This window comes from Rhamphochromis sp. 'chilingali' (genome assembly GCF_963969265.1).
Source record: "Rhamphochromis sp. 'chilingali' genome assembly, chromosome: 8".
In the NCBI taxonomy this organism is placed as follows: domain Eukaryota; kingdom Metazoa; phylum Chordata; class Actinopteri; order Cichliformes; family Cichlidae; genus Rhamphochromis; species Rhamphochromis sp. 'chilingali'.
In genome coordinates this window covers 24,710,784-24,734,326 of record NC_137935.1, presented here as the reverse complement: position 1 = coordinate 24,734,326, position 23,543 = coordinate 24,710,784, and the positions used below count along the sequence as shown (strand labels likewise).

At 41.7% G+C, this 23,543-nt stretch overlaps 1 protein-coding gene across 2 annotated transcripts in view; it reads right to left on the bottom strand.

Moving 5' to 3' along the window:
• clmpb (CXADR like membrane protein b) overlaps window positions 1–23,543 on the bottom strand; it is a 91,562-nt gene that overhangs the window by 58,174 nt on the left and 9,845 nt on the right. Inside the window, exon 1 of one of the 2 annotated variants that reach the window (XM_080888147.1) lies at window positions 9,297–9,382. The exons of the other annotated variant lie outside the window; for it this stretch is intronic. The gene's annotated coding sequence lies outside the window, so the exon portion shown is untranslated. Of the gene's footprint in view, window positions 1–9,296; window positions 9,383–23,543 lie in introns of those variants that run through there. 2 annotated transcript variants of the gene reach the window in all.

Below are 23,543 nucleotides of genomic sequence, written 5' to 3'. Positions count from 1 at the left end.
AAACAAACAGTATTGAGTATCACAACACAACCTAAAGCCACTTTTCCATTAGTACATACTTGGATCGACTTGGCACGGTCCGCCACGGTTTTCAGGGTTTCCATTAGGTCATAGTACCCGGATTTCAAGCGATCCGAGCAGGTACTAAAATGTGATGTTGTCAGACTTCATGAGAGCATCACATTCACGGAAATCAAAACTGCCATTTCTGAAACCCGGCAACGAGAGAAATGGCTACAAAAAACAACGCCGTCATACCTGAGTCTGACAAAAAGCCACAGACCAAGCAGCATGCATTTTCTTGCCTCGATGTCCACATTTGTTGTAGCGTCCATGTCGCATATTAATTACACTGCTATGACAACGACCACACACATTAAGAGGTACTAAATTGTAATGAAAAACAGTCGATCTGAGTCAAGTTGGGGCAAACCGTGGCAAGTCGATCCAAGTACATACTAACGGAAAAGGGGCTTAAAAGCTCTGCCATGCCTTTTCTTCTATTTGACAATTGTGACAGTCGTATGTGATAGGTGTCACTTGTGCCACGCTGATGGCTTCACAATAGCCCCTTGAGCACAGTAAAACTTGAAGCACACAGCACGTAAATGAGCTCCCAGAGAATCATTATTCAAGGTAAGCAGCAGGAAGAGATCTGTCTTGTGTGTTTTGAGGGAACGGGTCAGGCTTTTCTAAACAAAAAGTCAATTTTTATGATTGCACCGACACGATTGTTAATGTGTTTGAGACTGGGGCACAGTGTGCTCTTTCCGTTTCTTTTATCTCTGCAAAAGGCTGTCTGTGAATGTAAACCTCTGTGAACTCGCTGTGCCCCCCTTTAGCTGTCTGGAAAACCCATGACATGCAATAAGGCCCGTCACTGACAAGTACCTAATGATCCTTCTGGCTCAGGCAAACAGTCAAGTTTCCAAATCCCATCTGTATTTCACCAGTCACCCCAAGGAAAACACAGTTCCACTGTCAGTGGTTAGAGTTTTGAAATGCAACAGGAATCTAAGGAAAGAGCCAAATGCGAATGACTCGTGCAAAAGTGAAAAAAAGAAAAGAAAAAAGAACCCAAAACCTTGAGGTTTCCGCTTTCAGGAAACAAAATGAGTCGTTTCTGTATACAGAACAAAGTGCCTCACAGGAAGCACTTAAGATCAGATAAACACGTGAAGAAGATTGATAAACATATAAAGAAAACTACAAAATACTGAAAGAAATAAAAGCTGTTGCTATGGTGCCTGTTTTTGTAACTCGGTGTGCGTTTCTGTGGAAGTGCTGCCTTTAATTCTAGCAGACACTGAATTCCTGCCAGCAGAGGTTATTTTACTGTATCCTTTTTCTGTGACTTTACATGGTAATCAGGTAAGTCTGGGGATAAGAATAGCTGCCCCTCCATGACACAGTGCACATTAAGAATTACTGAGCCACAGACACACACTCACATAGTGTGCACAGATGAACAAATACAGCAAAAACCTAGGAAAAAAATACAAAAAGATCTCTGCTTCCCTTCTTCTCTCACATGCAAACGCACACTCATGCTGGTTGACCCTTTGCGTCTACGACCAACAGCGCAGACATTCCTCATTCTGGCTCAGCCTACGCTTTGTTTGGATTAGCTGAGAGGGAGCAGAACCCTTCTGGTCTCTGTGGCTGCACGGCACACGTCAGCCTGCTGCTGGGTTTGCACTCACACCAAAATACACACATACACATGACAAGACATGTACTCAAGTAGCTGCATGCACATGTTCACATGTATCTTCAAATCTAGAAACACCTCTGCATGCGCATTAGCTGACAGCGATAAGCAAATTTAACTAAAAAACACGCAGATATAGACACACACTTGCACACGCGCGCACTCACACTGATGCGCACGACAATGGCCAGTCATCTGGCCTTATACAGGCATCGTGGCGACCCATTGCCTTTCATGGGAACTGACTTCCTGACATCCTGTCCTCAGGCTCTGTGTTCTCTGCAGCCCGACTAGTTCGCAGCAGGAGAGGAGGGGTGTGATGGAGGGATGAGAGAAAACAGAGAGAAAGATGGAGGAAGAAAAATGCAGATGAGTAGCAGGGTAGGCTGAAAATGGATGAGATGGAGGCGAAAGAAAGAAAGGTACAGGGAAAGCAGTGAGAGTAGGAATGTGACATAGACAGAAGCAGGGGAAAACACATTTTAAACAAAGAACACACAACAGGAGACAGAGGGTGAAGTGTGCTCTCACACTGTTTAGGTTATAGGCGTTTGGCAGCAGTCTATTCTCCTCGCAAAGCCTCTGTTCCCAGACTCCAAAACACCTGAGAGACTCCAGCGAGATCCAAGCTGAGTCGAGGCGGCTGGTCTGTCAGCGCAGTCAGTAGAAGAGTTCTCTTTGTGTCATCAGCTTCTCAGCAGCTAAAGTTAATTTCACACTAAGTCCTGTCTTCATTATAAATGGAGTCATCCTTGCACAGAAGAGTACCACCGGCTGACATATAACATAAGATATCTTGGCACTTTTTGCATACCAAGCTAATGCAATGTAAGAAAATTGAATTTTACACATGTTTGTTGCGGGGAAAGGATGAAAAGTAGTGATGCAATGAAGCAAAATGTCAAGACTGCTTAGAGTAGTGGTGACACAGAACATGACGGAGCTTACCTGAGGAGGAAAATATGCTGGCTCAAACTAATTTTAACGAATGATAATGGTATTTAAACAGATGGCGAATAATGCTGTTGCTGGTTATTAAAACATTTGAACTATTAATAAACCAGAAAAAAAAACTACTTTCTCACCTATGCAGTGAATGAATCACAAGGTCAGCGTGGCCAAAACATTAAATTATAAGAAGCCTATGAGGAAGATTATGACTATGCTTCCTGATAGGTCTGCTGGAAAATAATAAAGCTGCAACCAAATAATGTATAATGGGGCACCAGTTTAGGCAACTCATATGCAGTAAGGCTAATGCATGCTAGGCTAAATAGTTAAAAATAGATAAAGAATTAATTGAAAACAGTTATGTATAAATCAAAGAAGTAATGAAATCTTTTTGTAGGAACTGGCCTCAAATGTTGTTTAGCCTGATACTAATGGTTCAGGACTGATGACCTTTTCAGTGTGTGGACCATGCAGAGGACTTTGTTTCAACACTGACAGACCATACCTAGGCTTTATCACTGACATCATTATGGCTATTATATTATAGTTTCCCTTCACGTGTTAGCAGTGTCTTTGGCCTGCCAAGGTGTACCATTGTTTTTTTTCCTTTCTCATATCAGTATGAGGCCAAAATATGATGGCAACTCACAGATCAAACAAGCAATGTTGATCACTGTGCTGGCATTTGTAGGAACCTACCCACTGTTGTAGGTAAAGTAGGGACGAACCATGAACCAGTGTTAAGATGCTGAAACAAATCTAATCTCCAATTTGCTACTTAAAGAACTTAAAGGATTTGCTGCTTAAATCCTGTCGCCTGATACCACAGGTCTTATAAAATTAATGCCTTAAAATTACAATGACCTGTTTTGGTTTGTATTGTTTTTTTCTTGGAAGTTTCAATTAAAAGAGGGTGACAGAAGCTTTCTAATTTATTGACTTTTAAACAAAATTTTCCCAATAATGACTTTTTAAACTTTCCTCCAAATGTAGATCCTATAGTCCAAAAGCACATTTTTATCAATCAAAGTCTACTTTCTTGGTAATTTTTGTTTTTCCATGATTTCCTGCATAACTTGACAGTAGAATTTCAGATGTATCATGACAATAACTTTCCTCTAGGGTTGACACAACAATAGAAATTCAAACTCAGGACCAGTACCCAGGAAAATACATAATACCAGTTTTGTTACAAAAGATATCAAAAAGAAGCATAACAAAAAAGGATTACAATAATACAAACAATAATTTCAATAGCAACACTATTTTTAAGCTTTTTGATTTACTACAACAAAAACAAAAAACAAACAAAAAATGCATAATGGTAAGGGCTTTAAAGATTCTCTTGGGTAGCTAAAAATAAAAAAAGACTGTTTTTGCTTATCAGAGGTACTACTGTGCTTCTGGTGATGTGTTGTTTTTGCTGATAAAATAAAATTGGTAAGGTAGGCTGCTACTGTTTTGGTTTTGTTACTGGCAGACTTTAATCAAGCTTCGATCTGTTAAAAAACAAACAAACACGTTTTTCAACATAAATGATGATCATGTTAACACATTACAAACAGGCAGAACTACCCTCAGCCACTGTGGTCACTAAAAACATTAATAAAAACAATGCTAATGTGGCTAAAAGTAATCAGTAACTAATTACTGATTACTTCCCCCAAAAAGTAATCCCGTTACTTTACTTTATTTACTTATTTTCAAAAGTAATTAATTACTTAGTTACTTGGTTACTTTTTAAAAACACGATTTACAACCTGAAGAGGTGATAAAGTGATAGATCTTTCAGCCCAATTCTACTTTTTCTGCATAATCCATCATATAAAATGTAATCAAATGGAAAGGTCCCATTTTAAAACTTGTTTTATCAGTTTTAATCTTTTAACTTTATGTATCAAGCAAAAAATTTAATTATATGCAACATTCTCTGACTGGAAGAAATTTGTTTAACATTTAAACCTATTTTCTGCACATTCCAGCACATAAAATAAAATATTTTTTGTGTTTACACTCAGTCATTCAAATAGATGCAAGTGAAACACAGCAGAAAATAAATAAAGTCAAAGACTAGCGGTCCTGTTGCTCTATTTTCACCTGTATAGCAGGAGTGGGGTAGGCGGAGGTTTACCCTGGTGCAGGTGTGCCGCAGCGGTCAGTGGAAGAATCTGTGAGTTTCTCTGTGAGTTTCCCATTACGTGGTAGCGCACTCAGTGCTTGCTTGGAAGTTTAGGGGTTTTTTTCGCTGTAAAAAGAAGTTTTCTTCCCACGCACAACGGACACTAATGTTTTTGTCACTTTTTATGGAATCAAACTCAAAGTAAGGTCAGTGCTTCCACGCTTTAAACGCTGCACGCTCATACTCTCTCCCACACTGGATATATTATCCATTGTTGATCTGCACACAACTGTTGTCATGAACGTCGCACTCGCTTACGTCATTGTCGTGAGACATTCTCGCATAAAAATCACGGTTTTAGTAACGCAGTAACGCAGCGTGCTTACAGGAAAGTAACGGTAATCTAATTACCGTTTTTGCAATAGTAATCCCTTACTTTACTCGTTACTTGAAAAAAGTAATCAGATTACATTAACGTGTTACTGCCCATCTCTGCTCATTGGCTAATCAAGTCATTAGCCAGTGAGCGTCCAGTTTTAGAGTCAGATCCATCCCGCCTCACCAGCAGAAAGGCTCATCTCAAGGCTTCAAAACAGCACTTCAGAAAACAGTGGGTGATGTAACAGTTTTATATTAAGGCTGCTAGTAATGGGAGAGGTTGTGTACCTGCCTGCCAGTATAGATACTGTTGTAAATGAGTATCCAGCATTGCAGATAATAGTACTTGGATTTGGATCCGAGTATCAATTTTTTTGACAACCTTACTCTTTTCATTTCCTGTGGAAGCACAGTTGCTAATTTCCCTTTATTCTATCCATAATAGGCCTATTTATGAAAAACGAGTTATTTCACACAAATACGCAATGGTAAATTTTTACAATTGAATAGGTTAAGAAAATGGTTTCATATATTGAGTTCTGTCATATATGTACATGCAAATGGTATGTAAATGGTTTTTATGGTTTTTAGAGCTTTCCCTTTCCTGCTTTTCTGCTCTGTAATGATACATCTACAATTATAGTCTTAAAAAGAGCTATAATTCTGTTCCCATTTATGCACTAGATGCAAATATCGCTGCAGCACTTCTTTGCTGTTCTGTTACAAACACTGTATGGTTCCACGTCCCTACCTTCCTGCTCCAACAGCAGGTTTGGGCTGACTGAACCATAAGACTTTAGTCTCCAGCACAACTCTTGGGAGTCATAACTGACTCCTTAAAAATGAATGAGACAGGCCAAGGCAACAGTACATGGAAGCATTTTTTTGTGAAGTTACCGGAACTTCACAGTCAAGAATATTGATTTTGGGTTAAACCACAGGGATGTGATTAAAAGCACTACACAAACAGCTGGGTGGATATTCATGCCGTTTTGGAAAGACTCCACTTTATGTGCTCACCCTGAGGGAGGAAAAGCAAAACAGGGAAGATGGTAGCCAAAGTAATGCACGTATACAGTGTACTGCAGGGTGGCAACTGGTTTTGGGATGACATCCCATGGTGGCGGTGACTCAGCAACCAAGTCTCACACAAACAGGCTTTTAAAGACAGCTAATCATACGTAAGTTCTGCAGTGTAACCTGAACATCTGCCAATATCCTCTTCTGTCAGTGCCATTAGCTAATACATTCGGATTGGCATAACAGGTCATGATTCAAAGCAACAGGATGACCATTTAAAAAGCACTCTTTTCTTTATGCTTCGGGCCATTTTAACACGTGCTGGTATTTTGGTGCATGCTGAACGAGCCTTCAAGGAAAAATAATGCATGTTCCCATCAGTCATGCTACACTGCAGTGCACCACAACCCCCTGCGTTTCCATGCACCCTCGACCCAATCCATCATTCCTGAGTTAGGTGGCCTCAAGGCACTGTCTAGGATGCCTCTCTAAAGGAATGGGGGAAAACAAAAGGGGAAAAGTCAGAAAGGGAGCAATACAGAAAGACAGTGAGTTACAGACAGAAAGACAAGAGCACAGATAGAAATTAAAAAGAGACAGAGCCAGATAGTTTCACTAAGGGTGTGGTGTATGGCAGACTGCAGGGGGCCGTTTCCTAACTGCTTCTCTTTGCAGCTGCTGCTGTGAAACTGCATTTTATGGTTTCCCTGTGATGGAACTGAAGCAGACTTTTCCTTTAATTTTCTTCAAGCTTTTCCTTTCTTTAGTCCCTCCTTGTCCCCATTTTGTGCTTTTTTCTCTAAAAGAGCTAAACTCACGACTTGCTGTGATGTCTCCTTTTTTTCTGTTGTAGTGCACTGTTTGCTCTTTTGTCCCCCCCCCACCTTCTGTGCTTATTCTCATGTTTTCTTACGTTTTGGCCACTGAAACAAAACAGAAAATCTCTTTTTTCCTTCTCTTTCAGTTGCATTATTAAATCCCTATCTCCTGCTCTCTTTTTCTCTCTTTCAACTTTTTTTTTTGATCTATCTCCTATTTCCCCTGCACTCTTCTACTGTCTCATTAGCTGACAGCTACAGCAGTACTCCAGTGAGAGGGCCAGATGAAACCCTGAGAGTACTGTGACCTTTGTTTCACATTGGGGCCACTATCAGTGACAAGCCATCAGCTGCAATGCCTTCTAAGGTGTACACTCACATGCACATGCATGCACGTACCAACACATGTGCTATGTCCTAACAGGCTGCACAAAACACACAAATCTTGAGTACCCAGATGAAGTACACTCATCGAGCACATTCTGGTGTGTCATGGTCTGAGTGTCTCTCAGCAGGCTTCAGCCTTCAGCTAGCTGTTCACCAAGGCTAAAGAGGTGACACATCCAGCAGAAGGAAATGGCAGCTCCTCCCATTTCTTATTTCCTTACATGATCCATGGCATGGCTGGGAATGGGGGAGGTTATGAGGCTAGGATCCTCCTGGGACTAGAGTCCTTGAGACATATGCACACATAAAGAGAAAACACAACACGCACACACATGGGCCATGCTGTAAATAATCCCCATCACCCTGTGTTTTAATCAGCTTCAGGGACGCATGGGTGCTCCATCAATGTAGTGGTGAGGTGGGTGAAGCATGTCTGCTGACCTGTAAGGTCAGTGAGCAAGCACTCTGGTTGACCCCTTAGACATGGTGACAAGTTAGTAAAATGCTGCACCATAAACTCAGAATGAATCCTGGGCCAGGAAGACTAAGAGCCTTGAGATGTTATAAAGACAGTCAAAGCACTTTTGGTTAAATCTTACACTACCTGTTAAGCAGTTGATTCTGCACACAAAGATGAAAGAAACAATCATTATTAGGTAGGAACCTCAGCTGAGATGATTGCCGGATGTCAGAACGAGAAGAGCTGCTGTCAAGACACCGGCTGCTGATTGCCTTGATTAGCTTCTCTTTACACACCTTGAATATAAATGGGCTTTATTATTTTATAAAGGCAATATCATCAGTATGTGTTTCTGTATTGTTTCTTTATGGTGCCAAAGCTGTTACAACAAATACTTCACATCATTTTGAATCAGAAAAACACAACAAAGTTTAGAGTGCTAAGAAATGGAAAAGGAAAAAGAAGCGGAACAGTTTAGCACATGACATCATGTGAAAGCCTCGGGTCTTTTGATTGAGAGTGGTGATGACGCAGGGCAGAAAGAGGGTTGGGACTAAGCAGTTTGCACATAAACATACTGTGCCAAGGAGAAAGGTCTTTTACTGTGCCAAGTTTTTTCATATTTTTCTGGATGCTGCAAGGACCAGCTGCGCCATATTATTTGTAAGTCCACAAACATCTGGAACTCAACCCAACCAATCGATCCTGGCCCATCAGCGACTGACTCGCTGAATTTTTCCAGACCACTAGCCTCTCATTTGATAAATCTAAGAAGCTTTTGCTTGTTTCTCTGTGGTTACACACTGACTGGCTTTTTCCTCTTTGGTCCATTTTAACATACCAGCTAAGTGAGTAAACCTTGTAGCGTCACATAACTTGAAATATATTTTCTCACGAAATGAACTGCCTAAAGTATCATAACCTATTCCAGAATTGTTTTAGCCTGAACTTTCAAGTACTACGTTGGGGCTTACCATTTCAACTTTTGACTGAACAGATTACCTTTGTAAAGCAGAATAAATCAAAGCAAGAATGAGTGATTAATAGCTCTGGGAAAATGATACTCAAGAAGACATGCTGGCTGGTTGCATGCCTGTGGATTTACACTATCATGAAAAGATTCCCATTTCATATTTGACTATTAGCAGCTTTATCGTGATTTGCAAGTTAGCAACTATGCAGAAGAAGCCGAGCCAAGAATGCAAAGCCTGAACTGGTTCATCTCCAGAACCTTGTAGCGTCGTTTCTGCTCCAAGCTGAGGTGAAAGACACTGGTCATAACTCAAAAATAACAAAGTTTAGTTTTTGATGAACATACAGATCCAAAAAGACCACACTAACCTTCAACCTCTAATGTTTCTGATTAGTAGCTCTCTGCAAGACAAAACAGCCTTTCTCTCAATAAATCTTCATACATTGACCAACCACAACAATATAACCACTGACACTTACCTTACATTGTTCAGCATACAGCGTTGCAGACCACGCACACCAAGCACTCTGCTGCAAGGTTTCCTCTGCACCGCCAGCAGCCTCCATGAATTGGAAAAAACTCCATTTTGTGCAGCATAAAAAAACTCCTACTTCTCCCGAAACATGACGAATAGCCAAGGTGTTGATCTATCCTCAAAACTGCACAGAACCCAGAAGACAGCGTCCTAGCCCACAACCATCAGGAACCAAAAGATTTGCTACTGTTTTGAACCTACAAATTGTGACACTGGTTTAAAGTTGTGGGGGATCAGTGTAAATAAGTCACATCTGAGTCTTTTCTGGGGATTTTCTTCCACTTGATAAGATGCGAGACATGCCAGTTATGCAATGGCTTTTGGAATCTGTGCTTTTTTAAATGGAATCTTCTCTGACAAGGCTGCATGTGCAACCACTCGAATGCACCAGATTCATCCATTCAAGGACACTTAATAGACACAAACACCTTTACCTCAAACACAAACAAATTCTAGTCAGCTGTGTCAATGACCAGCATGGCAGTGTTAGGGGTGTCAAGCTAAATTTCAGAGTAATGGGGGAGGTGTCTCTCTTGCTCAAATGGATCATTGCACTCCACCTCACAGGGTGAGGCAAGGGAGAATTTACAGGGACAGGCAGAGCTTCAAAGTAGACAGTGATATAGTTGTTTAGTCACTGACCTGGCCAGATGCACTTTAACTCGCGCGATGGGAAAGAGTTAATAAAATCGGTCATAACCTCACCAAATGGAAAGAAATTTGAAGGGTCTACTGTATCAGCTAATGACACTCTTTAAAAAGCCAAACTCTTACTCATCACTGATTAAAGTACCTGCGATCATTAACAGGCAGCAGGATTCAAGAAAGTACATATTAGACCAAGAGAGGTCAGCCGGGCTGTTAAACAAGCTAATTAACATAAACTCTTAACAGCTCATAAGGATGTGTGGTAAGACAAGGTTTAACGCTTTAACCATTAAGGCCTTCTATCATTAGTGTGTCGGAATTCAAAATTGACACCAAGAGCTGCATCTGGCAAGAGCTATGAGAACAAAAGTGATAAGAATCGGCTCCCACACTGGCCACTACCGACACTGCTCCATCGTTACAAACAATAAAGTAGGTAAGTGGGCTGAGATCCAACTGCCTCCAGTATGTTTTTTATCTCTAATGAAATGCTCTGTAATTATTAATTTAAGTGTTAATCATAGTCAATACAGTCATGAGATTTTATTTTTGTGAAGTCACTGAGGTAATCTTCCATCTTTCCTGCCTCACGCTCAGCTATCATCCAGAGTCAAAGGTGATTAAATATTTAGATTGGTGCAACTTTGACGTTTTAGAGTTGATTATTCCCTCTGCTCCCCGGTCTAAATGAGACCAAATCAGACAGAGTTCAAAGGGTTTGTTTAAGCAAGATTGCTTTGCGAAATGTAGCAGATACACAACAACGCTGGGTGGCGAGCTGCAGAGAAGGGAAAATAGAAGTGGAATATGTTGGAGCTGTTTTTATTTTGGTCTACCTCTAGAGAAAAGCTACACTACATTAACAATCAGGGACCGCATAGCAAGAACAAACATCCACATTATATGAACCGGAGAAAAACAAAGAAGATAAAAGTGTCTTTCGTATGTGAGCTTTTACAGATTTCACTCTGAGCTTCTGGCCTTCCCCCACAATGAGTCCAAGTTAAACACACCTCATGCATCCTGCTGCTCACACTCACAGTCTGACGCCAAAGGAGAGGAATTTAAATAAATGGGAACAACTACAGTATCTGCTTGTTCCACCAAAGTCCTACTATTAAAAGCTAGGTTTTTTTCAATGTTTTATGAATTTAAAAGAGAGTAACACTATTTGTGCGATGTTGAATTTTCTCAAAATCCAAGGCCACACAACAATCAAAGCAGCAAAAAGACTACTACTACTTGGGTGAGCCTGATACGCACCAATTTATCCTCAAGGAAATCTGTCTTACCCAGTTCTTCACGTAAAAGCAATAAAGCGTTTTTGTTATGTAAACATAATTGTTCAGTGTAGGAGTGAGACATTTATGTGAAAGGACTAGGACGTTGTGATTCAGATCTTTGGAGGGGGAAATGTGGGTGTTTTTGAATGGAAGGTTCTTAGGATCCAGAATGCAGCACACCCGTCACACAAAAATAATAGGGTCTGTGTTTGAAATGTCTATTATGGTGTTTGTTCTGGCTACGGAGAGATCTCATTTTGGCTCGGTCACACCTTAATTTGCAAAGCTTTGCAAAGGTGATAGACTGAGGGTTGACGAAGAACACACGCACACAAAGAAATGATTGTAAGGTTGACTCTGGAAGTGACGGGCGGGCTCCAGGTGGTTTTAATTGTGCATTAGGTCTGCTTATTACGACTGACTGAGAGCTTCACAATAAGATGAGCTAAATACTCTTAAACGCCTTGTTTTTTTTAACTTGCTGTCTATTGTTCTTCTTCACATTCAGTCTCTTTTTTTCCCTTTCATTCTTCCTTTCCGTCTGTTTTTCTTTCTCCTTTCTTTGTCTTTTTCTCGCCCCTCATGCTTGTGCAGACTGTGCAACAGAAATCTGAAACCCATCTCAAAGCAGGCTTAACAGTCAGACTTATTTTATTGTGAATACTGCAGTTCAGGTTGGGTTTGGACATTAAATGTTAGAGTCACTGTTAGCAATGCGTCTTTAAAACTGCGTCATTCAACTCATGACACACAAGTTACCCATTTTATTGCAGAAGGACTCAGATTTACTGCAAGTTTGTTTGATGGTTTTTTGCACACAGAACTGTGCAAAATGCTTGATCCCTCAAATCTACATTTGCCTTCCATGGAACCAAACGTGTATTTCTTTTTAAAGCAGTCTTGAGCAAGAGTTATTCAAGCTTTTGCTTTGGATACTGGATGCTTTTTCACTCATTTTCATTCCAGTCTTTGCACCAGTTTCATAATTATATTGACCCTAGAATCGCTGAGTGATTTTTACCCGAACCAATACATTTACATGATTTCTCTCTGCTGCAGCTGTTAGCATGTTGAGGAGACTGTGCCTTCACCAGGGAAGTCTCAAATGTCCCAGGAATGGGTGGATCAAAGACCAGCTTTCCAGTATCATTATTATTATTTTTTTAGCAATTTTTTTGAATTCCAGAATTGAATTCCATTTGGAGCATTATTTTAGGGTCACTTTTTTCATTTTGTTAGATGTGGCACAGTTAAAAGTAAAAAGCAGACCACTCTGATTTGTCATGTGTTGTCATATTTTGATATATTTTGATGACAAGTACTTTTTGTTGGTCATATATCGGGTAGAAATCACCCGGCATTAGTGATTGTGCTACTATTTATAGCGATAGTGTTCTAGGGTTAAGTATGAATATATAATTATCTTTGGTTCAAATCATGGCCAGGATGTACCGAGGGAGAGATAAAAGCGAGTATCTACAGCCTCTTGTAAAACTCGATGGAGACTATGTCATGGTTTGAGGTATTTTAGCCAGTGGTGTGGAAGAAAATTATGAATCCAGAAAGTGTCATCATCATCTAGAAAAATATTGTGCAGAAAAGGGTGTGTGCGTGTGCGTGTGTGTGTGTGTGTGTGTGTGTGTGTGTGTGTGTGTGTGTGATCTAAAGAAGAGTTTCAAGAAGACTGGAGAACTATTCCTGAAGACTACAATAAATTTAAATAAAGCTTGCCCAAGAGATTTCAGGCTGTGTTGAAAAATTTTGTTAGTTATACCTATTGCTGACTTTCAAGCTCATTACACTTCTAGAAACTATACATTTGCCTTATTTAGTATATTTTATATACTATTTGCACATTAAAAAAAATACACCTAGAAAAATACAAAAAAAAATGTCTGACTTTTGCACAGTATTGTAAATTGGCCAGTATCTCCTTTAATGTCATCTTCTGGGGGGCCAGACACTGCTCTCTTCATGTTCTGGTACCTGTGTCAAACTGACCCAACCTCTATGTCAAAGGCCATTACTGGTGACTAGGACTGATCTCCAGAGGCCAGACAATGTTCAGTAGAAAAACCCATGATGTCAAAGCCTGAAGAAGCAAAAGGCAGGAGTCTTTTTCCCCCCAGTTCACTATATTTAGACCCTTAAATTTCATCCTCTTCTCCAAAATGATGGGTTGGTGTTTTGATATATTGGCGCAATTGCAAGTGTATTTCTAGGAATGGTAAAAGTGGTGCTTTACTGCACAAGCAGATGACCTTGAAGGTCAAGCGCTTGACTATTATGGTATTTTCTCTGATACAGTATGGTCTTTACACAATAAAGAGAAGTGACATTGACAAAACTGGATAGGAAGAAACTAATGGCGATATCAACGTACTAAAAGCCACACAGACTAGAAAGCAATCTGCCCTCACCTCCAACTGGTCACATGGCTTCCCCTCCCTAAGCCCAGTTCTGTTTGAGTTTTCTTCCTGTTAAACGGGTGTTTTTCCTTCCCACTGTCTCAGGGGGTCGTACGTTTTCTCTGTATTATCATAGTGTCAAAGTTCTCTGAGGTGGTTATTTTTATGATTTGGCATAACAATAATATAGATAAAATTGAATTGAACTGAATCTATATTAAATATTCATAGATGCAGACTTGCATGATATACAGAGAAAAGCACATAATACATAACACGTTCACAGTGAGGTGCAGATGCTAAAATCAGGGACGTTTGCTGGTCTGTACTGTATGTGAGCTCATAGGCAGAGTTGCCGTTTAAAACAATAATCCACACGTATTCCCTCACTGACACGGGGATGCATTTTAATCACCTTATTTGCATTCTCTGAAGTCAAATATGCTTTTGCTGAGGATTTATTACAGGTTCACTGCTGACTGCAAGGGATACAAAGATCTTTGGCCCTAAAACACACACACTTTTACTCAATAATGCAAACCTATTTGTTCTTGCGCAAATCTCTATTGTATAATATCTGTGGAGCATCTGGCCCTGCACGGTGCAGTAGTAAATAACCCATCCCTTTGAAGGGAGGGACCTGCTAATGAAGTCAACTGTATGCCACTGCACTGCGTAACTCAGAGGCTTGCTGGCTACATGGCAGGACTCCCACACACCAGGGCACTGTGCTTTGCTTCACTAGTGTCTCATACCGCAGCGACATAGATTGATTCAGGAATATGAGCGATCATGCTGCTTTTAACTTGTCTGCTCTCCTCTCGCTTTTGCTCTGTCTCTCCATATGGCAGAGATAGCTTTGAATGCTGTGATTAGAAGTCAGCTGATAGAACTGGGAATCAGAAGGGGATGCAGATGATGAAGACAGATAAAAGAATCCTCTCCAGTGTAGGGGCCCTCCTCCTTAATGCGTGCCACACTATCATCTTGATGTCTTTGTGCTGGAACATTGTTCCCTAGTTTGGAAAATGAGGTAAATCGGATTCAGAAAACAAGTGGATTAACTTAATCACCCCTCGGCTTTGACAATGACCTTCGCTTCTCTGGCATAATAAGGATTAGTTAGAAGTGGAAGGACATATGCCATGCAAAAGAAAAAGATTATAGTTCTCCCATGACAGGATGATTGAAACGTGCTATTGCTTCATGGTGAGAGACCGTGATAAGAGGCCATGGAGCCGTGCATCATAAGACTGGGATATGTGATATTCAAAAGAAAACTGCAAGTGATATTTGCAACCCAGTACTGTGAAATGCGTTCGGTGTGGCTTTTTCAGACAGAAATCAGCTTTTAGTGTATTGAAATGTACATAAACACATTGAAGCAAGACAATAGAAAGGTTTACGTTTACATTTAGGCTATTGATTTCATGCAGGCTAGCATACATTCTCCATGACTCCGGCCATTATTGGGAGGGAAATGGCATAATATTTCTCATAAACCAAGCTACATTATTGATTCCCGACCAGGAAGGAAGTTATTCTCAGGACTGTATGAAAGACAATACAGGCACAGGGCATTATAGTCGACGAGGTCATACAACTTCATAATAGGTGTTGACCTGTGGCCTGACTTTTAGGAAAGGTGGGGTCATTCGGGAATAAAAAGTCCCCAGGAAAGCTGCTACAGGCAACTAGAGGAAACAAGATCTTCAGTGGAGGAGGACGGATGGCAATTGATCTCCAGCAACAGAACAGGGTGATCAATCATCACCATCACAGCATGTCCTACCAGAATACTTCAGCTCTGGAAACGGATCCTTTTAAAAGTTTAAAAAAAAAACAGGTTTGGCGGACAGACAGAGAGGGGACAGTGTGCTGACGTGAGTTCAGTGAAGGACGAGGCTGTCCTCCGCTGCTGTTGTTGTTGTTGGGATCAGGATTTATGCTATTGTTGCTATTGTCAGCCGGAGAGGGGTTATCTATGAAAGGAAGCTTATTGAGGAAAAGCTGCGTGTGTGTGAGTGTTTGTGTGCATCTCTTTTGATGTATCAGTAAATCTGCGAAACTACGGTGAATGCGCTTGTGCGTGTGAAGTGTCAGGACGAAGGAGGATGGCAGGGGAGGTGGGGCGCAAACATTTTTTTTCCTCTCTTCTTCCAGTCTTCCTCTGTTCTTTCCCTTCTCGCCTCTCTCGCTTTATTTATTTATTTTATCTCTGTGTGTCTCACATCCCCCTCCTCCTCCAGCAACAAGGAATGACATTAAAATGTGGCGAACACGGTTACATAATGGGAGCTGGTAGGTGAGCTACGTCTGCATGCATTTATCTGCTTATCACTGTCTGCGCTAACAGTCTGTGCTATTTGTCGAGTAGTGACATCTCTCTGTGTGTGAGTGTGTTTGAGTGGGAATTGTTGCTATTTGTTTTTATCACCCGTGTGCAATTTGTTCACAGGTTACCCTAATGCCCTTGGAAAGACTCTATCCTGAAATAGAAAGCATGCACTGTAAACCGAAGACATAAACACACACTCTGCCTTCCTAAATCTAGATGAAAAAGCAGGACTCCATCGTCCATCTATTGCAGCAAGATCCACCAATTTAGGGCTGAGAAAGATTGCCAGCACATAATTTTCTCTTTATCTACCATGCTTTCTTTCTGTTCCCCATTTTCCAACCTCTTGCTTGACTGTGCGTTTATTTCCCAGCATTGCTCAGAGTGGCTCACTCTGAGCAATGCCAGAAAGTTTGGCTAGTGTGTGCTAGTCCTGTACGACATGAGGAAATCTGTGAAGTGAAGTGGTGAGAACACTCGCACACAGCAGCACTGGCAATGGCATTGTCTCTTTAGAGGCAAGCGTAAACAAATTGATTGGGCCGCTATACTGCAGTTGCTCATGCTGACTCACCCTGTGCACCAGCAAGAGAGAAACGCTGGGCACAGGGAACCCAGGACACTCATAAAGTGGTCTCATCTTTCCCTTTCTCTACCCCATTTGCTACCCCTCCTCCACCCTTGCCAAGGTTATCCAGCGGGAGGTGAGAGTGGAAAAGGTAGCAGTGGTCGGGGTAGGGAGAAGAAGAAAAGATGACAGGCCACCTAAAGCAGCTTCACTAAGCAGCCGTGGACATCGCAAGGCCCTTCAACAGAGCACTTCCTCTGATTAGTAATCTGTCCCTGTGGATATGGCGTGTAAACCTGACAGCGAGGGAGCGTGTCTGAGACCGTTAGAGGGATTGTTACTGCACCATCTTAAGCTGGCTGTTTGGCTGGAGGGGGGTAACGACGTGCGGCAATGACGCTGGGGGCGGATGCACCATTTTTCTATTCCAAAATGAGCCCAATGTCACCGTAACAGTGCAGCGCTCCTCCGAGGGCATCGCAGGCCAGGGGGGAAAATGATGGATGAGTTGCCAAGCAGCCTCTCCTGCCTCACCACTGTGTACACACACACACACACCCTCGCACATAAACTCAAACATGCATTCAAAGTCAGGGAAATGCACTGACAGTATACTCACACGAAGACAACGCGTACCGTGCAAGATGTTCACAAAAAGGCTTCTGCAGATATACACGGTTTCATGCACACCTGCACAGGTACAATACACATACACACACACCAATATGCTCACGCCAGGCCATCTGGAGATACACACACTCACACACACATACAGACACACACACACAAGCACACACTCTGAGTGATTTATTTGTGTCCACATGACTAATAATTAATCACCAGGATGTAAACACTCCAGATGTGGATATTTACAGGAGTTATCAGTAACACAAACACACACATGCATTCCTAGAGCCCACAGCACTAGCTTCATTAGGACTGCAGCCCCGGCTAATACCATAGGATCAATGATAGATATTCTCTCTCCCTTTCTTCTCTTTCCTCCCACCTCCTTTATGTCTCTGACCCAAAAGCAGCAGTGCGCTGCCATGCAGAGAATCCTGCAGCATGTGTTCCTTCTGTGACCGAGCAGTGGCCTCCAATAAGGCCCTCAGGTCATCCCATAGCTATTACCTCTCCGACACATCGCACCAAACACACACACAGCCCACTATTCAATGGATTACCACTTATGAGGGTTAGGAGTATTACATTTAAAAGCAATTACCAAAAGAGCTGATTACCTGCAGAAAATTGTAGCCGCTAATATGGCAAGGGTAGTTAATTTATTACAGACTCCTGAGTTTAAAGTTAAATAAGGATAATTTAAATCTACTATTTCACAATACACAAGGAAACGCCACAATTTAGATGCCACAGTTGTACTGAGCAATGCAATAACTCTGATCTTATTACTGCATATTTACAGTAACTGCAACAGATTACAGATGTCATCTTTTTGGAATCAGATTACTTTAATTCCATTACATCTAATCAAATACTCTGCCTCAGCCCTGCTGAGCTCACAGAAAACAGCATCTTTGACAGTCTTCATGCAGATGCAGGCCTACGCGGGCAGTGAAGGAGAAATATGGTCGGCCTCTGGTGAGTAAGGCACGTATAGCTGAGTGGCCATCTATCACGCCCCTGCAGCGGGGAGCTATGCAGGCGCTGTCTGCTCAGACCCCCTCGTCTCATGAGAGGAAGTGGGGACTAGGAAGAGACAGGACAGTAAGAGAAAGGGCTCATAAACATATTCCGCCTGGAAGGGGGAGGGTGCCATGTGAAATCCTCTGACATCGGGGTTGGAGGAAAAATGTCTGGCCTCTTAGATTGATGGACTAAGCTTCTGAGCGTGTAGTGTTTTTCCTGCAGCCCAATACACAAGGGTGTACGCCTATGATTACACGTAGTCAAGCCCCGGCTGGGAGTGGATGGTGGCTACAGTCCAAATATTAGGATTAATGACCATGCTGGTAAGTCTAGTGAAATATCAGTCATGCTTCTATTGCGTTCCAATGCCATGCAGGCAAACACTGGCAATGTAGGAGAACATTTGGAGTCTACCAAAAAAAGAAAGAAATAAAGGCATCTATTTGTTTTTCTGCTCTTCACTCAAATATGCTTTAGCTGTGGCAGGAGTGATAAATAAACAATAAGTAGGATTACTTGAGCTCAACTACAGGTGTGTTAAACAAAAATCAATACATAAAATAATGAAGGCTTGCAAAACCTACATTCTGCTGCTCATGCTAATTAATTCAGATAATAATGTGTGCAGTAATACATCGAAATGTCCACCCACAAGACAGGGCGGATTAAATACCCTTCTCTAACCCCTACAGCATAACCTCTATTCTCCCTTCCACTGAATCTGAATTTCGATTATATGTGCTGAAACAGGAGTGAAATATGGAAATGAAGGCGATGTTAGAGTGGGCGGTGCTCTAACCATGTCGCAAGGAATGCTCAATGCAATAACTTTTGATAATAATCAAAAATAAGCCGATGCAGTTGCATTGTGATTTCCCCAAAGACTCGGTGTAGTACAGTTACCAGATGACAATCAAGCGCTAACTTGCATGTCAATGGTAAAGGTCTCCCGATCGGGCGCCACAGGGGCGAGTGACAGAGCTATTGATGTCACCTCAGAAAAACTGTGCCCTGGTCTATCTATCTTAGCACAGGACCGCCCGCTTTAGATAAATGACAGCGCAGGTATATGCATGGAGCCAAAGGTTAGTCGTATCATTTGCCTCAATCTTGTTGTAACAAGACTGCTTTAAATTGTCCCTCTAACCCGTTGCTCTACATACTAAATACCACCAAAGCATAAAGTAAACGTTTAATGGCTTGTGCTGTAACCTCATCTGCAGTAGGCCTACAACTCAAGCATGTATTTTTCCAGCGAGACAAAAAAGAAAGTTTCATGTGCTTTCAGGGTAAATTAGTATATTTTGCTGAAAAGGCATGTAATCTGTCATGCTTGGTGCTTTCAGCATGCAGCGAACACATGTGGCCAGCTGCCAATGCAGATTGTTGCTTACTGTGCTCTTTTTGTGGTGCCCTTGCCACTATGCATCTTTAGTGTCCTGTAATTGAAAACCGTCACCTCTGTGACGGTCCTGCAACTTCGGGGGCACCCGTGTCTCACGCCATGCATGGCTAATCTCTCCGTATTGATCAGGTCACGTGATGAAAGGCAGATATGTTATAGCCAACAGCGAAACCTGCACAAGAAGGCTGAAATCTGATGCTAAAAGGAGCCTTAGTGGTCCTTCTGCTGTAACATGGAAAATGTACAAATGCCTGTGTGGCTTATGCACACACTTTTGCATGCCGACATAAGTTCTTTGGAAATCTTGCCTGATATCTTGTGGCAGCCCCATACTGTAGATGAAGCTTCAGAAGACAAGCATTGATTTCAAACAAATCTACTCAGACATCTCCTCTTTCTGGTTCGGTACACCTTTCCGCTGCTAATGTGCAGCCATCTTTATTCCCTACCGAGTAAGATGTTCTTTTTTTCATGCTTTGTGTCAGGGAATACTGGCGATTCATTACCAGGGAGGAGAGATGGAGGAGGGAAAAAAAGGAATATGATGGTTAAGCCTGAGCTTTAAGACAGACAACGACGTCCCTTAATCCCCTCTGAGCAGCCGTAAGCCTTCGGTTATCACTCGTTAGAATTGTGCATCCCTTAAACACATTAACTTAGGCCCTAACGCTGGCCCCTTTTGTATGACACAGCAGCTGCTCATAGCAGACAGTCAGTAGGCTAAGAACATGCTAATTGCTGTCAAACACATTTAAATGGGTAGCAAGGATGTTTTTAATGCATGCAGCACATTTCACAGCAATCAACATTATCCTAGACAGTGCTCAAGGAAGCCACAATTCCACACTGCCACTCAGATGTGTCAAGAATGGGAATCAGGTATGAGCCTCACACACTGACAGCTTCTCTATCAATGATGTATGCACGTGGTTGTATAATATGTCTCTGTGTCATACATGCATCTGGATTGCTCTGATTATCAGCATACAGGTTCAAAAGACAGAGAGAACCTTTGAGTCTATGATCAGTTCCTCACTCTACTCCATTATGTACTAAAATAAAACTCCGAACACGACATACACCACCCCTGACAACAGGATGCAGTCTATTAGAGGTGTTAGAGTCATTCAGTCTTCCTTTTTTCTTCACAAATAAGCCATACTATAAAAGAAACATGGCAAATAGAGTTAGGTATTTGAACAAATATACCAGCTACATATCATTTGTTGAGTCATTGCATTTTTACCGGTCTTTTCCTAGGCGAGTAAGTTGTACGTTAGCTTAGTTTTGCTAATGTAGTAGCATAGCAACTACAAGGTAGTCCTTCCATTTCGCTTTGTTCGCTTAGGTTTGAGAGTAGCGTAAAGGCGCCTACGAAGAGTCTTATTAGAATAATTGTATAGATATATAAATTCTTTTATTAATTTGGCAGGTTAGAACATTTTAATATGTTGACCAACCTTGTATCAGGGTTTGATCACTGTGTTTCCAAAAGAGGCAACTTGCCCCACAGCAAGAGGGTCCTGAGTTCAATTCCACCATCAGGCCAGGGTCTTTCTATTCACTCCATATGTTTGCATGGGTTCTCTCCGGGTACTCTGGTTTCCTCTCACAGTCCAAAGATAAGCAGTTAGTGCGGTTAGGTTAACTGGAAACTCTAAATTGCCCATAGGTGTAAATGTGAGTGCGAATGTTTGTGTCTCCCTATGTGTTAGCCCTGAGACAGACCAGCGACCTGTCCAGGGTGTACCCTACCTCTCGCTCTATGATAGCTGGGATAGGCTCCAGCCCCCCCGCGACCCTGATAAAGATAAGCAAAAGAGAATGGATGGACGGTTGGAACTTGATTCCTAAATAGTGCCCACTGTGTTTTTTACATTATTTTAACAAATGACCAAATTTATCCTACCCAATTTCCACCACAGCTTCACAACAGCTTCCGAGTATAGCTCAAACATTATTTTAACCTAGTGTTTTTCTTCAATTTCCATTTGCCACCATTCAGTGCACTTAGATAAACAGAGCCTGATGGTGCTTGTGATCTCCAGCTGTGCTGTGGGTCACACTGACAAGGGAGAACCACAAGGAATGGAAGACCATTACAACAAAGGAGAGCTTGTTATATATTCTGACTGCGGCATGGCTAAGATGCTTGGTGTTTGCTGAGACAGCAGATGACTTGGCTTGCTCTCTCGGCCCCTTGCTCAACCAACACAGGATAGACTTAATTGCCTCATTAGCAAAAGGGCCAGCGACGAGTCGGCCTCTTCCACATTGTTCAATGTCAAGAGTGCAACCGAGAGGAAAGGTTAATAGAGTAAACAACATCTCCCTCTTCTAAATAGAAAATTTTGTTTATTTTTCTACTATGATGGGTCAGTGGCCAAAAGCTTTATTTCATTCCACACTGACAGATTTTTAATGTAATCTTATCTGCATATTGCATATAGCAACCTTCATTATTCCTAATTTCTGAGTACAACACAGCTCGCTGTAGCTGTGTGGTAACTCCCAGTGCTGCCTTTTTTTAAAGCTTGGTCCCGTCTAGAAAGCAGAGTCATCACGCCAACTTTAATTATTTTAAGAGCTTGAATTTGCAAACTCTGCTATTTCCTCCTCCTCAGCTTCTTTGGATCCCAGACAGCAAATCAAGCCAAATGCTATAGCACTCTTGATTTCCCTATTGAAGAAAGACATAGCATTAAAAAAAATAGGGTTGATGCTGGGAGAAAAACGGAAAGTCCAAAATAGAAAAAAGCTACATGCTTAAGAATTTTAAGAGAGACATCAAACTCGAAGTGCAGTTTTCGCTTGCTACTACAACAGTTTTAGACACTTAAACACTTCCATCCAGCAACTACAATAAGACAAGTTTCATACAAAATGTGACAGTTTGGACAACATTGCCAAACCATAACAGGCATCTTGAATGCAGTCCTAAGCCCCTGTCTGTTTCTTAGCAAGAGATGTGGTACTCTGTAAGTTGAGCCTGACAAACTCCATGACAGACCAGGCTAAAGAGGGCCGCACTCGGGGAAACTGTAGAAAATGTCACAAACAGAATGGCAAAAACATAATTTTTGTTGAATGAGCTCTGCATTGGCTAATTGCAGGGTTGTTGTGCTGCAGAGCACTCGGGTATATATGTGGCTATGCAGCAGTAGCAAACATAAAAACTTTCCACACTGTTCTCTTTATATCTATACAAAGCCATATAGTTGCTTTCCTGGTCCTGGAAAAAATATAGAGGCTGTTAAGATGTAAATGTAACATTTATACTTTAGATACCTTTAGGCTGTGGACTCTCCCTCCTTTGCTGCAGGGCAGTTTATAGGAGAGTGTACACACACACACACACACACACACACACACACACACACACACACACACACACACACACACACACACACACACACACACACACACACACACACATGCACACACAGAAATATGTACAGCTAAACATCTGCATGGGCAGTATAGCGTAAAGGCTCCATTTCATCAACAAGTCAAGTCTAACGAGTCGGAAAAAAAGGTGGTGGTGCCATCTGTTCTGAACTACTTTGCCGGGAAGGGGGGAAAAGAGACGGGAGGGCAAGAGGGGAAAAAAGCTTTTTCAGCACTGACATCATGCTGTACCCTGACCACAGCCTGAGTGCCTGCACAAGTTACTTTATCAAAAGTGAAAACAACAAAACTTCTCAACCTTTTCACCCGGTAAAAGGCTCTGGGTGCTTAAATCTGAAAATACTGACTGCAATGCAATCAGCGGTATTATATACTTAATTTGTGGACAATGGAGCAGCTGATGAATGATATTCGGTTTACAATGTTTTCGCTGTGGTATGAAAGACCAAGTGGCCGGCATTGTGGTTGGATAATGAAATC